This window comes from Haemorhous mexicanus, chromosome 2 (genome assembly GCF_027477595.1).
Source record: "Haemorhous mexicanus isolate bHaeMex1 chromosome 2, bHaeMex1.pri, whole genome shotgun sequence".
NCBI lineage: Eukaryota > Metazoa > Chordata > Aves > Passeriformes > Fringillidae > Haemorhous > Haemorhous mexicanus.
The window spans coordinates 73,093,353-73,111,530 of record NC_082342.1 but is presented as its reverse complement, the minus strand read 5'-3'; positions in this window follow the sequence as shown (position 1 = coordinate 73,111,530).

The following is an 18,178-nucleotide window of genomic DNA, read 5'->3' as shown; positions in this document are numbered from 1 at the left end:
AAATCAAGGTTTTAGAAGTGTTGCATATTTTTTATATAAATAGTGAGAAAGAGAGGAAGCATTATCACATTATGACCTCTTTTTTGCAAGAGAAATTACTTTTTTTTTGCAAGGAATTAACTGTGTCTTCAACAAAAATACCCTTTTTTTGAGAATCCATCCTTTTCTTAAGAAGGAGAAAGTATTGTCCTATAATTTTAGATTTTATATTAATATTTTAGAAGAGAACAGATGACCTTCTCTTAGACAAAGAGAGTTGGTTCATAGTTCGGGGAAAAAATAATGATGCTTATATCCATCTCTGTATTAAGGAAATCCATAAAATCAGCTAGTCCCTCACTTAACTGTGCTGTAACCCACTCAAACCATTGAGTTTAAAACTGTGATATTATTATTCTTTGATGTCTATAGCTTAGCAGCACAAAGCTGGTCTCCAAGCACTTACTCTCTATAAAGAAGCACAAATGTTTGGCCTTTGGGCTGTAAGTATTGTGTCACCATTGATTTTTAACATATAAAGTGTATTTTCCTGAATGTCAAGTATTCTCAAAGTGCAGGGACTCCCATGAGCGCAAAGTGTCAGGAATTAAAGACAGTTTAAAAACAGGAGCTACAAGCAAAGAAAGAAAATAATAGCAAAAAATGAGAGAAAGAAGAATTGAAAAAGTAACTAATTTGAACTTGCCAAGTATTATCATTTGTCTCCCAGATGAGAATGTTGCTTGGTGAACATGTCCCTGATACCATTAACAAACCTTTTTTTACTACATAAGACATTTTTCTTTAAGGGTTTGTGTATTCTATGCACTAGAGATTTTTTTTTTCTCAGCTAAATGATAGTGTTGATTTGGGGATCAGATATGCAAACAGTGACAGTATCAGTACTTGAATGGAAATGTGACTCTGAAAATTATAGCCCTTCAGTGTTTGCTACTCCATGGTCTGTCAGCTGTTTTGATGCTACTTTGCCGAAGTGGTCTCCTTGAGAAGGTGTTTCAGAGTAGGATCCTCACTTAACTGGGAGGATAGACTAGAATCAAGTCACCCCTTTCTGCTGGGACAGACAGAGGTTCGGTGTCTCCTCCAGCAATATCTGCCTCCTACCATGAAGTACAGAAGGGATGACTGGAGGGGAACATAACTTCCCCCTCAAAATACCTGGGAGGAATCCAGCTGAAAGAGCACCTTGGCGACACAGTTAGGAAGAAAATCTGAGAGGGTCTCAGTCTGGTGGATGCAGTGTCTTTTAGTGCAGGCTCAGGCAACACTACTCTTTAATGCCCTTTACATAGACTGGTGGTCAATCACCAGCCTATCCACTGATAAACAAAAAGAATATTCCTTTTTTATGATTATTCAGAGCAGATGCATCTCCATAGCTTATTTCTATAGTCAGTACTGACAGACAAGTCTCCTAACAGGGCAATGCAAAGTAGCTGGGGCAGATTCCTCCAGTGACTCTTCACCTCTCCCACAAACTTGTGGAAATACTTCCCTAAACCAGACCTTTGAACAGCAAATTCAGTCCAGACTGGAGGAGAGATACTGTCTTTCTTCTCCCAAAAATATCTTCAAGCAGCTGTACTGTAAAAGTTGTGGTAGCTAAAACCCTGTTTGCTTTTATCTTTCCCTATTCCACACACCACGATCCATAATTCTTTGAAGGATACTGCACACCAGATTCAGAGATTTCTTTGAACTATTTTATCATTTATTGTGTTTACTAGATGTTTCTTTCAGAACTTCAAAAATAGTCTGTCATCCATCTCAGTTTTACCTGCCTAAGAACAGTCAAGTAGCCATAAGATATTGTCTCAGACAATTACATAAATATTGACTATTTAATGCAAAGCATTCTTTAAATATACAGGCACACATGCCAGTTCCCTCTTAAGAAGGTTAATGAACTCTGAGATGTGAAACATTTAAGGACCATTAAAGGAATCCTTTTGATAAAGGCTGCCTCTGAGACATGGCGAGGATTTCCAACTCTCAATGTTAAAGCACTCATCTCATCTCAGCAGCAGACATCCAGGGCCTGGAAAACTTGCCCTAGAGACCAAAAATACTCCTTTTATTTAGTATATCAAGATGAAGCTTAAGAAGTTATTTGACAAGAATAAAAGTGCAAGCATAGGGAAAAGACTTCTTATAGCAGGTTTTTTAAATGCAAACAAAAGTGTACCAGTTTCTCAGAGCAAGGGGTAAGTATGTTCAGGAGGAAAAGCAAGATCTGGTCTATTCAACTAACTAAAGCTCAAGAATTGTATACTATGTATACTATTCCTGTTACCACATTTGAGATACCTAGCAAACTGATACTCCTAATGGAAACTTATCCTTCCCGTTTAAAAAAAAAAAAAAAAATCTTATTCAAGTTAGATATCAAATTGAGGTGTTTTCAAGTCGAAAAAAAGTGTTTACATTTTAGGAACCATTTGGAGAGTCCTTCAAATATTCTGAGAAATATCCCGGGTTTTTGTTTGCTTTAGGTTGGGTCTTTTAATATTTATGTAAGAATTTAATTAAGAGGTCTGCTTTTTTAAACACCAAAAAATTTAAGGAAAAAATAGGTAGAGAAGAGCTCCCCCAAAATATTTATTGCTTTTAGTTGGATTACCTCCTGGATAACAGCTACAGTTAACGGTTTCATCAGACTTTGAAAGAAAGAACTTCTATGTCTGGAAGTGGTTCTAAGAGGCTTTACCTCTGCTATAGGGTGTGATGGAAAAGTCCCAAGGTGAAATTCCCTGTCTGGTGGTGATTAGGAGATAACACAAGATGCATCTTCAGCTGGATGTAAAATATTTTTGAAGAAGAGCAAAGGAAGTGGTGATCTACCTAAGATGTGCAACTTGTCAAGTCATACAATACCAGTTCTCAGCTGCTACCAATAGATTTGAGAGTACAATGTCAAGGAATATTTGAAGCACTCAATTGGACCCATTTGCTTCTGATATCCTCTTTCCATGTGTCTGACTCTGAAATGGAAACTAAACCCATACACCTTTTACAAACAGCTACCTGTAGTTACCATGATCTCCAAATAGAACCAAAGTCCCCTCATGTTCTGAGCTCCTGAAGTTGTGGCTGGGGACCTTTCCTCTGGATTTTGCATGAGGGATGGCTGCTGCCTAAATGCTCATATTTGTGGCATATAACTTCTGATTGGTACAGATGGGTTTAAAATAGGTACTGTGGATTAAACTGAGAGAAAATAAAGCCTATCAAGTTGCCAAAAGCTGTTATTGTGGCTTTGAGTTGTCCTCCCACCACAAGGGAGAAATATCTTTTTTAATAAAATAAAACATTATGAGCAACTCACATACACACACACACACACACACAAAAAAAAAAAAAAAATCCAGGGATTCATTAAACATTTCAAATGTTGTTACAGGTACTCCTACACATTTTGAGAAAATTGTATAACTTTATGCCTTAGCAGTAAATTTGCCTTTCTCTCTCTGTCTCTTTCTCACCCACTTTGAAAGATGATACCAACAATTTAATGTACTCTGGAAAACATGACAACGGTTCATGTTGTGCAGGAATAGTTTTGAAAACCTAAAATACAGCTATTGATTGTCTCAAACTATTTAATCTTCAATTAGACACTGAACTTTAGAACAGGCAGAATATACAAGATTTTTCTATCCTTGAATAGCAGTTCATCATTATCTATGAATAATACATCTTGCTACAATAGTGCAGTCAGATAGTGGCATAATTAGATACATTTCTGAGGTCTGCCTATGGTTCATGCATCAAACACTGATCCTTCAGGCTGCCTTGTATAGGTCTATAGGCTTGGGACACTAAAGAAATGAACACAGTGGTGCTAACAGTGCCCTCACTCCAGTTACAGATGTAAGATGACAGCCACTGCTCCAAGGCATACTAATTACAAAGTATTTAGCAGTCAGTCTCTAGCACACACCTGCCAGAAGCAGAGAGGGGGAAATGTGATATCCTTGTTTCTTATGTTACACAGATCCCAGCTGGAAGGTAAGTTCTTAAGAGGCCAATGACTGTACAAACCATATGCTATCACAGTTCAATCACGCCCACAGCTTTCCCCATTTTAATGTATATTTGGCATTACTGGGTAATGTGGCATCTTCAGACTAATCAGACAGATATCTTGACTGGTGGGAATATTAAGACAATACAGTGCTGCAGATAACATCCATTGCATTATGCTAGCTTGTGTTTCTGCATAATGGCTCCAGCTCCTAACCTGTTCTAACTATAAGATTTGCCAGGATGCAGCCCACTTAATCTAGACAAGGATTTTGTTATTTCAAATTATGCCTACTGCAGATCATTAACATTTTGAGTCCAAATAGCTCCTAGAAAAAGCTCTGCCTGCTTACAAATTTTGCTATGTAGATCTACTTTTAGCTGAGAGAAACAATACCTAAATCAGTTAGAAACATCCTTAAAAAAAAAAAAAAGATAAATTTGATAAGTCCAATTTTTGTTGTTTTTAATAACTAAAACCAGACTATTGTCACCTTTAAAATCATACTTGTTGTAAAGTCTTATAAAGAAGAGGGAGAAAAGGATCAGAAGGGAAAAAGGAAGAGCACACCCATTTAGTGATGCTCTGCTATATAAAAAGAGAATGGGGGAAATAAAATAAAGAATGGTTTAGCAGTGCTGCTTTTCAAAGAACTTCAAATGTATGCTTGTCAAATTCTCTGTTTGCAAGTGGTTTCAAGAAAAACAGGCACTCTCAAACTGGGGGAAAATTGAATTTTCTTTTTTCCTGACTCTGGTGAAGGAGAGATCAAATTTATCAGAATCAGGGAATTGCTTTGCTTTCACATCATAATACACATTTATGACTGCTGAACCCAATGTTTTCTACAATGGTATTTTCACCTGATTGCTTAGACCCCTGGCCACCAGGCTAACAGAGTTTCCCAGAATAACTCCGTGGCACAGTCTGGCTTTGAACCCGCAGAGTCTGATGAGACAACAGAGGTTTAGTCCTCTGATTTACAGCAACTGTGTTAATACAATTCCATATTATGACAGAGCTGAAGACAAGCAACCCTCAGAAGCTGCCTGGTATCTGAAGAGAGAAACTCAGAACCAGTGTAGCAGCAAGCCACATCAATATGCTTTTGTGGGCTCAGAAAACTTTATTTCATACACATTGTGTCTAACATTAGCACACAGGGGCACAGGTATTCTGCAGAAGAAAAAAGGTTCCCCAGTGCTTTGACTACACATTTTCCATTCCAGTCTTAAGACTTCTGGGAAGGGATTCCATCTTGCATCATGCAAAACTTTCAGCTAGTATATAAAAGATGGAATCAAATTGCATTCAGCCAAAAATATTGTGAAAATATTTCTGGTGAGCAAACTGTAAAAATATTTTTGCTTATTGTTCTCATTCTCACCTTATCCCTAAAATATCACTCTTTCTTGCTTTTGATTTGCCTAAGATGTAGAAAGAGAAAATTATGTAGAAGTACAAATATATTTTATGGCAAATCACTTGACGCTTTTGTATGTAAATTCCATTTAACAAAAATGCCTCTGTTCATTTTTTTTAATTAGAAAAATGATTTAAAACATCATCAGTTTGTGAAAAATACCTGTTTACATTGCCATGAAAGAGATTTGGAACTCTTTTGGTCCAGCTGTTCAGTTTATTCATCAACTTTAGGTGATTAAAGAGGAATGAGAAAAGTGACCTAGCTTTTCTCTTCCCACTATTCTCTCCCTCTTGTCTTGGTCAAACAAAACAATCTCGATCACCAAATGGAAGTCATATCTCAGTGAAATCTCTTGATGACTTGCATACTGCTTGTTTTTGAGAAAGGAATGAATAAAGGGTCCAGGATTTCATCTATTGTGTGACTTTATGTTCTTGGCTAAATTGTATTTTTCAGTAATTAAATTTATGTATCCTTCCATGTTGGTGGAAAGCTCAGTCTCTAACACAGTGGCTCCCCCCCTTCTGTCTGTAAGGTGCAGATAACTATGGCTAATGAAGGGCCAAACCAGACAAGAGGAAAACAGAAAAGGTGAGAAAAGAACAGTGACATATCAGAAAGTTACTGTGTTTTCCAAGGAAGAATACACCAAAACCCCCATATCCTCACTTCAGAAATGATCATGCTACCACAAAATCCATGTGCACATCCAAATCCCATCATTTAGACTCACTCTTCCCTTCACAGAGCTCAACTGTAGATGTGGTTACCAAATGTGGTCATTCACATTAACAAAAAAAACATGTCCTTAACCCTCTCCTCACCACAGTACTGCTTGCTGTGCTGTCAGACAAGACAAATACTGATTCAAGCAATGCTATAGTGCACAGATGCTCTCCTGTTCCTCTTCCATGATCCCATGGGCTTTACTTGCTAGTGAAGGAAGTGCAATTCTTCAGCTTTTACTCCTGCATGGTTGACACTTTGCATTTGACTGTGTCTGCCTAGGAGCTCACTAAGCCAAGGAATAAGAGTATCCGAGTATAAGGGTATCAGAGGCTAAGCCCAGTGTATGAGAGTTGGCAGAGCAGAGTTCAGCACGTTTCCCTAAAAGCAGGACTTGAACTGCCTAGGGAGACAAGCAATTTCTCTTTGAAATGGCCTACTAAAGATCTGGACTTCTTAAATTACTTTCTCCTTTTCCAAGTGGTGCCCTTCTTCCAAACTACTTTATAAATGGAGCAATAAGAGCTACAAGAAGTTGTATTAGATTACCAGTAGATAGTCTCTCTTCCCATAAGGATTTAAGTCTGTTATTCTCAGTGTATTTAATTTAGGCCAAATTCTAATTAAATACTTGATTGTGCCCTGCATTTCACCGCTTTGCATGAAGACTCTCATCTGCTTGCACACTGTGTGGAATGGATACACAAATGTGCAATTACTCACTAACAATATTTTATATAAATCTGCACAGTCATAATTGAAAAAGAAACCTAGTGAGGTTCCGTGACTGTGCTACGCACAAAACACGACAGAGCACAGCAATGTAAGCAATGACAATGGCACCTCTTGCTTAAGGATAGGTAAGATAGGAGAGGTGTACATCACATGTATATTAATTACTGCCTGCGCAGCCATCTGAGTCACTGCCCACAAGAAGCCAGGGTTTCTGCATCCAGCTCTTCTCTAGCACCACCCAAATGGCCAGAGGCACCTGAGACACTCAGATCTATTCCACCACCTTTCTCCTTAGACACTTTTCCTGAATGTCTTCAGTCAGTTATTCACATCCTATCGCTCATATTAGTAAAGCATATTGTGAATTCTGTAGAATTGCTAGACTTTAAGCTAAGAATGTCCACAAGAGCAACCATGGATCAAAAGTGGTTAGAATTTTTTTTGCACTTCCTAAAGTAAAACACTCCTTTAAACAATATTACACCTTCTTTTTCCCCTAAAACTGACATTTATTATGAATGTTTCTTGAGTATACAGTCTTGTGTTTTATCTGTATAAAATAAAATATCAGGCTTTGCTTCACATTTATTATTAATGCAAGATACACCAATCTCTCTTAAAACTGTTGTATCAGGTGATATTTGCAGGTGCAATTGTTTTGTTTAGCACATGTTATTTCAAGAAAGGGACAGAGATAATGGTTCCCTCACAGTCCACAGGTTGGTATCTTAACAGGAAGCTGGACACATCTGTATTTCATAATATGTGCTCATCTATAGACTGTTCCACAGCACCCTGCCTCCAGTGCCATGAAAGTGCATTCACTAACATATTCCTACTTCCAGCTTCACAGATTTCTATATGCAAACAGCACAGCATACACATCCCCATTATGGGAATGTCTGAGGGGAATAATCTTTATCATATAAAGATTATATGATTATCTTGCAATAATTATATGGAATAATCTTGCAATCAGTGGTCAGTAAACACACAGGAGTGTGCTTTTGAAGACTGGTTATGTGCACTGCTGGGGCTGGTAATGCATGTCTGGAAAGAAAGGGAGCCTGATGGAGCTGGGATGCTGTGCTGCCTATACAACAGTAAAGTCCTGAACCTGTTAAGAAATCTGCCTGGAGAAATGCAAAGTTCTAAAACAGGAAAAAACACCACTAAAAAAAAATGCCCTTAAAATGATCTACATTTTTGAAATGTGGACCCCGCCGCGGTGACATAAGGGAAACAAGGACAGTGAATTTAAAGGGCTGTTGTCTTGCTGGATGTGTTATAGAATTGGTTTGGAAACCTTTTAAGTTTTTTCTTGAGTAACTGCATTTGGTTTGAGGGTATAATTTCTTCAGGATACTGCCCTAGTTGCACTTGGCACAGGCATTTGAGATGGGACTTCCATAAGTAAAGCAGTTACGGGCTTGCTGGGAAGATCAGCTGAAAGGCACAGAAATCTCACCTTTATATCAGTACCTAGGAGTACATAGTTCAATGAATTAATGGACAAAATAATCACTTCCAGAGGATCATTCCCCTCTTAATTAAATGTCAGTCTGCAATCACCATACAGGTGATTGGTTCTCACCCAGCTGGTTTACTGAAAAACTCACAGGTAGTTGGATGGAAACTATAACAAAAACTCTGTTGCTGTTCAGAGGATATACCAGAAGAGCTCTGTATGAAAGAGAACATCTGAAGAAATCAATAGTTCCTGAGTGAAAACAGAAGATATTTGTTTTCATTTCGTTGTCTTCTTATTTCATATGCATGTTTTATCTTATTCCTTAAAGATTTTTTTTTTTAATGGTGAATATCTGTTAGTATGTTTTGGCAGATACATCTTGCTTTTTTACATCTAAAAGACTAATATTTTTCAAGTCCAATAAGGGCAAAGTTTAGATTTTGATTATTGTTGTGTCTTAGCATTTAATTACATAAAATTAGATTTTCTCTGTGTATCAAAATACTAATGCTGGAAACTAATATTTAACCCCTATGTTAGAAAAGCCAAAAAAAAAGTTATATGCTAGGAGTTGCTGCTTTTCTCTAATTCAAGTGATCAGCCAACATAAAACCAAATGAACCAAAAATGCCCAAGCTGACATTATGTGTTTGGTGGGTGTAGAGACTGATGTGAAAGCTGTTGTAAATACCCATTCATGAAATCCTTCACTATGATCAGAGCTAATACAGTCTGCGAGTAGTTGAGTACAATTTCTGATAATACAGACATTGAAATGATAACAGGGACCATAAGAAGACATAAAACTCATTTTAATTTGTGGGTACATTGCCTGTATCCAACCAGCAGAACTGAGAAAGCAAGAAAAAAGTGTGTAATGAGACAGAGAAAATAATTTAAAGAAAGTCAATGTTAGAAAATGCCAACACTCTTCTATTAGCTGCTAATTTTGAAAGGGACTTTTAAACTGAAGTATCTCTGTGTGGAAGGGTTTTCTGAAAGCCTTGTTCAAACTGCAGTGGGGAGGCAGCTAATTTTCCATGTAATACTAGCTGAGGTGTGGAGGATCCTGAGACCATACAGCAACACAAAAGAGAGCACATGACCATAGTATTAGTTTCAGTGAGCTCAGTAGTACCAGCTACAGACAGCACATTAAGTAATGAGTTCTAGCTGTCCAGTCAAGCTGCTTGTGCCATTTCCCTACCTAAATATTTTATATATAAAAGTATCACTGGGACACCAACAGTGAAATTATAAGAAAGCATGCCTCTCTCTTTAGTGCCCAATATCCTTTATTTGCTGGATCTTGCAGCACAGAAAGAGAGAAGACTAAGCTGAGTTAGTTATAAAATATATTCATATGATACATTCTCTGATTTTGCTACCAATCCAAGTATGTAGTGTCACATGCCATTGTGACATTATGGTGGGTATAACAGCCTCTAGAGTTTTCTCAGCACTACACCATCTGAATAAAAATGCAAGAAACTCATTTTCCAGTTAAAATATCTAAGGGTAAAGTAATACACTCTCCACTTTCAAGTGAGATGGGGAAAATTCTGTTGTTAATATTTGTGCTATCAATACCATTACAAGGTGCTTACAAATAATAACAGGCATTGTAAAGGACTGGTCCCTATTTCAGGATGTTTTACATCAGGAGACTTGAAATACTAAGGAAAGAAATGGGAGTAAAGAAAATTAACTCTGAAATTTACAAATTATGTTAATCTTATAATAGAAGTTTCAAAAAGAGATGGAGCAAAGAATGAAGATTTCTGTATGTGCTCAAAACTTGCCTTTAATACTAGAGAATCTATGGAGCACACTGTATAACAGTATAGGCAACTGCATCTCATTCTACTGATCTCTAGTCAAAAACAGAGGAAAAAATAGACTTTAAACAGAATACCACAAAGAGCACAATATTTGTTTACCTTTGTTTTCCTTTTTCAAAGCATCTTAAAGATTCATAAGGAATCAATCTAGCTGCTTAGGTCAGTTTGAGCAAAAGATAAGTTAAGGCTTCCAAAAATGTTAATATTAGTGCTCAAATTTATTTGGTTAATTGCTGGAATAATCAATAACTAATTTTCATTCTAAACTAGGTCTTTCATGTGTCTTAAATAACCCAATGAAAGATCATTTACATCTCAATAACAACCCTTAACAATGTCATGTCATCAAAATCCAAACTAAATCTCAATAATGTAGGTTAGTGACCAGTAAAGGACTTATTACCTGGGTCAAGTCCTTGGGGGCTATGGTGGGCCAATTGGTGAACGCCTTCCTTGTGTGTGGCTTTTTGCTTCAAAACATGAGCATGTCATCCCATAGGAATGGTGCCATTATTTGGTGCTATGTCATTTTCTAAATGGTTATACGTTACACATATTTCAGGAGCCTGCAGCAGATTCGTAATATGAAGGTCAACCAAGCATAACAAAACAAAACAACCACCAAAAAAGGAAGCCAAAACCGACATCAAAGTAATATGCAGCAGAGTGCTTTAAAATAAACAAATAAATAAAGCTTTGAAAGCTTATTTGGATCTTTACCTTGCTTTCATTAAAATGTTCCTGTGTAAGACGGCAATTAGCAGAAATGGGAAGTTAATGTATATTAGTCTTATGTACAAGCTAGGAAGAGAGAAAGGCATAACTATTTTAAGATGCATTTTTAACAATGCTTTTGTGATACCAACACTCTTGCTGATGATATTGAAATTTTTATGTTAATTAAACAACCCCTAACCACTCAGTACATCTCAGATATATACACTTTGTAATTACCTCCATTATTGAAATAGCTAGTTTGATTTATCCTTGCCACAGTAACATTCTAGCTTCTGTTATTTTTGTCTTTAGAAAAACATAGGTCCCAGTGAGGGAATATAAAACTATTACTGTAAATTAAATATTAAAGCTAACTTATTTTTGCATAAGAACACTGTCAAATAATGGTGATAACTATTCCTAAGAAATGAACTTTTTTTTTTTTTTTTTTTTTGGAACACAAATTAAAATCTAATTTTCAGTTCTTTTGTAAATTCATATAGTTAGCGGGTTTAGTTTTACTGATGGCAGTAGCTTAACAGGGAGCTATTATAGTCTTAGCTTAGTGATTAAGAAATACAACATTTGTTGAAGAGCTAGGCCTTTTAGTCTAGAATGGATTATCACTTGATCCTTCCTTAAGCATTTTTATACAGGAGTGCATTATCCTTGGAGCCACCCTGGGCTCCATGCCTCATTAACCTGGGTGTTAGATAAATCAAAGGCAGCCTCAGAGACAAAGATAAGCAAACTGCAGGCCAGCAAGACGATGATGTATGGATCCAGGAGGCTAATAGGAAAGTATTGACAGGAAAATGGTGTGCTTATCCTGCAATCACTGCATATTGCAATGAGAGCTCCCAAAAGCAGATGGGATACACTTCAGGGAATGCAGGAGTAAGAGATTGTTAGGCAGAAATGGATCTTCACATCTTAAATTCTAACAACAACTTTCTTTGGGGCTGCACTTCAAGCACAGCAGAGAGGTTAATACCCAGGCAATTGCAAACTCTATGAAGTGAATTCATGGTAGGAGTAAACATTATTATTATTTTAAGAATGTAATATAACCACCAAGGCTGAATTTCGCATATGTCAAACATTAAAGCAAACACACTTTGAAGAGACAATACACAGAACAAAATTCCATATGCTGAGAAAAATAATTTCTGCTGCCTTCTGCAGACAACAGCATTTCATCTGTTAATATCTTTCCAATGAGGAAGAGGTGTGATCGGGGAAAATTTTTGCAAAACAGGGTTCGTTTTGTGTTTTCCTCTTGTGCTTGTTTTCCTTTCAGTTTGAAAGGTAATATATTCTAAAGAATCTAAGCCTTAGCCACACACCAACTCTTAGGTCCAGTAAGTGGTTATCTTCCACTATTTGGAAAAGATGGAAAGCGCTCCAAGTAAGGCCCGCTTCTGGTTTTCTGGGGTTTCTCTTCCACGACTCAGTTCACAGGATTGACTTTAGAAGGATTTGTATGGAGGGATTTGGTTTGTTTTTTGTTTTATTTTTTTTGTTTAAAACACAGATTAAAAAATAGCTGCATTAAGGGAAAGACCCTCAGAAAGTTTTGGATCAATCTCAGTTTGATCATACAGCTCCTAGAAAATAAAGCTGGATATGACATGATTTATTCTTCCCATTATTTATTTTCTTTAACCATAGTTTATTGTAATATATTTTGTCTGAAATTAGTAGGTGTGTCGCCCCCCCAGTCATTTACCATGCTGTCTTTTTCCTTCTGTACTTTGACTGCCAGTCTAGGAATTTTAAATATTTCTGTGGATCACCCCAGAAGCAGGATCAAGCCCCAAGCCTATATCCTTAACAGCATTGATCTTATTTCCCCCAGTGTTGTGACTTACTGGGGACAAGGGCCAGGGTGAAGAACACCCAGCAGCATCCTGAAAAGAGTAAATGGCTGAAAATTTGGACCAGCCAGACTTTTCAATGCCCAACAACAGCTGGTGTTCAAAAAATGGATGTGCCCTGAAGGAAGGTGCTATTTGCAGAGATCCTCTGTCTCTTGCTGCAAAAGTGGGAAGGGACATAGGCAGGAAATTACGCAAGTGATGGAGAGAAGGAATTAATGTTGTCCAAGTACTTAGGTACAGATGAGCAGCATGCTGGGCTCTCTCTGCCCTTCTGCCATGGAGATAACAACCACATCTGAGTACATACTTTAGTCTGCAGTTCTCACTTTTTCAATGAGTACCTTGAAAAGAAGCATGGTCACCACAGGTGAACTGATGGAGAGATGGACACCTCTGGGACTAAGTGTCAATTTTTTGTTTCAGGTTGCTCACCTCAACATGCCTGAGGCTTGATGCACCCAGGTGCTTAACAAATGAAAATTTAGAAGGTGAGATGATCCATTAACTCAGTACAATCCATAACTAATGTCACCACAGTGTATGGATTAAGGCTTGCACTTGACATTCCTAGGTGGAAACTCAAGGCAAAGGGAGTTTATATACTTGGCCTTTGGTATGTTATCTGCCCTTGCTGTGTATTCATCCAGTGTTTTTCTGCCTTCCTACTGCCTATGTCCATCCTCTCTTCTAAAATTCCACCTGGCTCTATGTCTACTACCTCCTCTTCATTCATGTTCCCAGACAAACTACTCCTTCTTTCTTGCAAACTTGGCATCCCTAGGGAAAAGGATAAAAACAACTGCGAGCAAGCTTCTCTGTGGTTCCTTGGCTGATAAAATGGAAAAATTTTGTAACAGGCTCAGAGAGCACTGTGGAGGCAAAACTTGTCTCTATGCCTGCTACAGGTTCTCATAGTGAGGAGGAGGAGGAGGAGGATCTAGAGCCCTTGGTGCTGACTTCCATCAGTCCCCTCTCGAGCAGTTCTGTGAGGCCAAACCAATCTCTACCAAGCAAGTGAAAAGAAAGAAAGCCATGGATTATGATTTGGCTGAGACTAGGGAGGTTTGAATAGGGATGGTAAAATGTATTATCTGTATTTTCACCAGCATCTCTCTTTCCTGAGATGCTTGACCTTTTAAATAGAAGGTTGAAAAAATATTGTTTCTAGCAAAATACTATTTTTTTATCATCAAACTTAGTCCCAAAAATGCTGAAAAATCTTTGCCATTTTTTTTTCTAAATCAATATTTTTTCAGGCAAAAATATGGCATATAAAATTATAGTCCAAATAGTCAAAGAGCAGCTGAATTAAAACGAACTGAACAAAGATTTTCATAAGGGAAAACAGCACAGAACTTGATGTATAGGTTCATGAGAGCTTCACCCTGAATTACTCTGCTTTGAAAGAGCTATGGAGCTTCAAAAATTACTATTTTTTCATTTAGCTATTCTGAAACAATGCTTCAAGTAAATATCTAAGTGCAGAGTTGCTCTGAGCCAGCACAGAAAGAAAAAATACATAAATAAAGTATTTTCTAATTCTGAGATTCCTAGTAGCAATATTTTTCTACTATGGGACTTTTAGAATTTCTAGATGTTGTTCCACCTTCTCTCTCACTACCTCTTCTCCCCACAGAATATATAACTGCTAAATCTGTTATATACAGCCCTGAAAATTTGGGAGTTTCTTCCTTGTACTCCAAAAATCCTTCTCTCATTTTCATCCAGAGGAATACCAGGTGTGTTTTCTGTGATATAATGTATCTGTTTCCTTGTGTGATGAAGTGTTGTGTAAGACTTTCTATTAAATTTGGGCATTTCCAAATGGGATGAATCAAATCCTACAGAAATATAGAATTGAATATATAGTTTCATGTATAGTCACAGTAACAGTTATGATTAGATGTTGAAGGAGCTCAGTACATCACAGGTCCTATTGCTTTTTTCTGTGACACTGCTTTCAGCCAGTTTTGGAAACTGTACCAACAGCTACTGAGTTGGTTAATCAGAAGTTACATACTTTAAAAAATCTGTCCTCAATGTGGGTTCAAATTATACACTTTTGAAAGGATATTTCTTGAGCTTTCCATTACAAATTTTTATTATTCCAACAAATAACATGATGACAAAATGGAATTTCCTGAATTACAGCTAATGTTACTATTCTGCTAGGCAGGGTAATACTACAAATGTCCTCCTCTGCAGGGACACACGGACCTTTTGTCTAAGCTAGATGTTCAGAAACTGGGCTGACCTTCAAATTTACCTGATATATTTAACAAAAACCCTCTTCATCATGGATGCTCTAGGAAACCTCCAGTCAAGCCTTTATACCAGCGATAGTAATGCAAATCACACCACTTTCAAAGCAACATGCTTAATAAATTAAAACACAAGTCTTATTTACCTACTTACTCACTTCTCAGTCAGCATGAGTCGATTCCCTGACAGGTTTGTTTACTAAAATACCGCTTACTTGTTTTGCTATCATCACTGACAGGAAAAGAAAATGACAAGTGTATTTTGTACCTCAGCAGGTAGCTAGGCAATTTTGCAAGGCTTAATTTATATATATATATATATGTATATATATATATATATAAAACATATATATAAAAACATATATATAAAAAACATATATATAAAAAACATATATATGTATGTATATTATGTATGCTATATATTTTCATATAGTAATAATATTATATAATAAGAAATATAATATAATAATACATTATAAGTATATAATACTATATACATATATATAATATATGTAATATATACATATGTAATGTGTAATATAATAATTAAATAATGTAATTTCATTTAATATATATGAAATATAATACTACAATGCACTATAAGTATGTACTATATTGTAGTGCACACATACATATATATATATATATATATATATATATATATATATATATATGTATGCATGTATGCATATACATTTCCAGCAGTAATTCCCAGTGTGAACAAGGCATCCTGAACATTCTCCCCCTCTGAATAACAGACCAAAATTAACTAAGCGTGGCCTGAATGCTGTGTATTTTCCAGCCTCTTCCCTGCTTTTGATTTGTTTGCTGCACTTTATCTGGTCCCCTACACGATCCCAGGGAGCAGGTTGATTAATGCCGCGCAGAGCAGGGGAAGGGGCGGTCGCAGGGGGGTGGGTACCAGAGGAGGGGCAGGGAGCCGCCCGCTGTCCTGGTGGTGGCGGTGCCTTTAACATCCCTCTGGGGGTCTGCCTGTTATCTGCCTGCCCCCACGGCCAGCAGCTGTGCCTCCCGATGGCCTGATGGACTGGCTCGTGTACCTGGGGACGCAGGCGAGGTGCATCCATTACTCATTTGTGACAATAAGCAATCGAGGAAGATGTAGAACTCAATTCCAGCAGAAAGACCTATAATGTTGGAGTCAGGAGGTTATCGCTGTGGGACCTGCACCTTGCTCCTTACCCCTCTTATCGAGAGCTTTACGGCCCCTGCTGGAGCAGCATCTTGTAAAGCTGAGGGCTGCAGATCTGGGCCCCAGATTAGCATGCATCTTCCTAAATGCTGCAACATTTAATTAAAAAGTAGGTCTTAGTCAAATTGCTACTGGATGAAAGGATGCTTTGGTAAACAGGAGGCAAAAGTTAGTGTTTTACCACAGAAGAAGCTATCAAACAATTTCCTTAGATCATATCTATGTAGAAGATTTTTCTCACTATTCTTATTTCACAGTGAAATTTTATACAAGGGACCAGCACAATCCCAAATCCATGCCATAATGCCTGTTAATCTTGTGAGAACCTGTGATTAAGGGCTACCTAAAAAACCATAGCCCTTGTAAAATTACAAAGGACATAGCTTTTGATAAAGCACAGATGTTGTTTGATGGCTGCCTATTCATATTGAAATGTTCTGAGAAAGAGCCTTTCTTTTAGAGATAAATTAGTTAAAAACAATTCAGGGAAGATCATTAGGATATTTAAAGAAATTTAAAACTCACTTGGTGATTTAGAGACTTTTCTCTAAATATCTTGATCCTAGGAGGATCCAGGTAGACTTTTTAGGTACCTTCATTTTTTAAAACAACTTAAACTTATGAAAGAGCACACAGAAAAAGTACTCATTTATCATTAATGCCTTAAATTATATTTAGGAAGCTCTTTTAATCAGTCACAGAGACCACAGATTCTGGCAGTACCTTAGCAAACTGTGCCTGAACTGGAAATGGAAAGAAATAGTTTAAAAAATGGTTTTATCAAGGATAGAAAGTCCTGGGTTAACACTAATTGCCAAATTAGTGGTAGATGATATCACCATCTCCATCACCAGAATACAGAACAAGAATTTAGTTTTATTCCTACAGAAGACTATAATCCTATTCACTTAGCTATAAATCAGTAGATCTAATGAAAACAGCATTCAAAAATAATCTGTAATCTTTTTACACCTTCTATGAAAACTTATAACATATTTTTAAACTGGAATGAATGAGAGGTTCAACCAGAGAATATTTAGGCATAAAACTGACAATCAGTTTTATGTATCTATCTCCATTTATATCTACTTTCTTTAGGAGAGTACTTTATGATATATGAATGGCATTTTAGCATAGCTCATTTTAGTATGCTTTCCTCTGTGCTTTTCCCAGGTTTATTAACATATTTTAACCTTTTTTCAGCATTACCAATGTGGACTTTAGCAAATATTAATTATTCAACAGCATCAAAAGCCCTATAAAGGTAGGATGAGAATAGAGACAGCAGTAAAGAACCTTCTACTTTGCAACCCTAGAATAAAATTAGCCGAATTAAAAATTATACTGCGTTAGAATAAAATCAGGAGAAGCAAGACTTAGAGAAATATTTAGGTCAGGGCAAATAAAAACATCCTTGAGAAGGTGAGAGACAAAAAAGAGACAAATAAATTTGAAACTGGAAGCAAGCAGAGTCAAACAAGAGCTCTGGATATTGAAAATTATTATTTGTCTGGACAGAGAGGAGCTTGCAAAAGAAAGATGGGAGAGAGAGGTGATCACACAGCTACTGAATGAACACATCTACAGCTGGGCTACTTTGCAGAGGCTTGAAGAGCCAAAGCACCATGATACTAAAGGAGAAGAGCAGCAAGAACTGCCAGGTGACCACTGACTAAAGTGTTCCCTTCTCTGAAAGGGCCAGAGCAGCCACTCTGAAATACTGATGGTTCGAAAAACCAGGAGAGAGTTCCAGCAGTTTATACTTTGAGGAGTGCAATCAATTATTCCTGTTCTCAACTGAGAAATCAAATCCCATTAGAGAGTCAGGAATAGCTAAAGCTTGGCTGAGGATCTGGGCACTTAACAGCTTTTTTATCTGCAGCT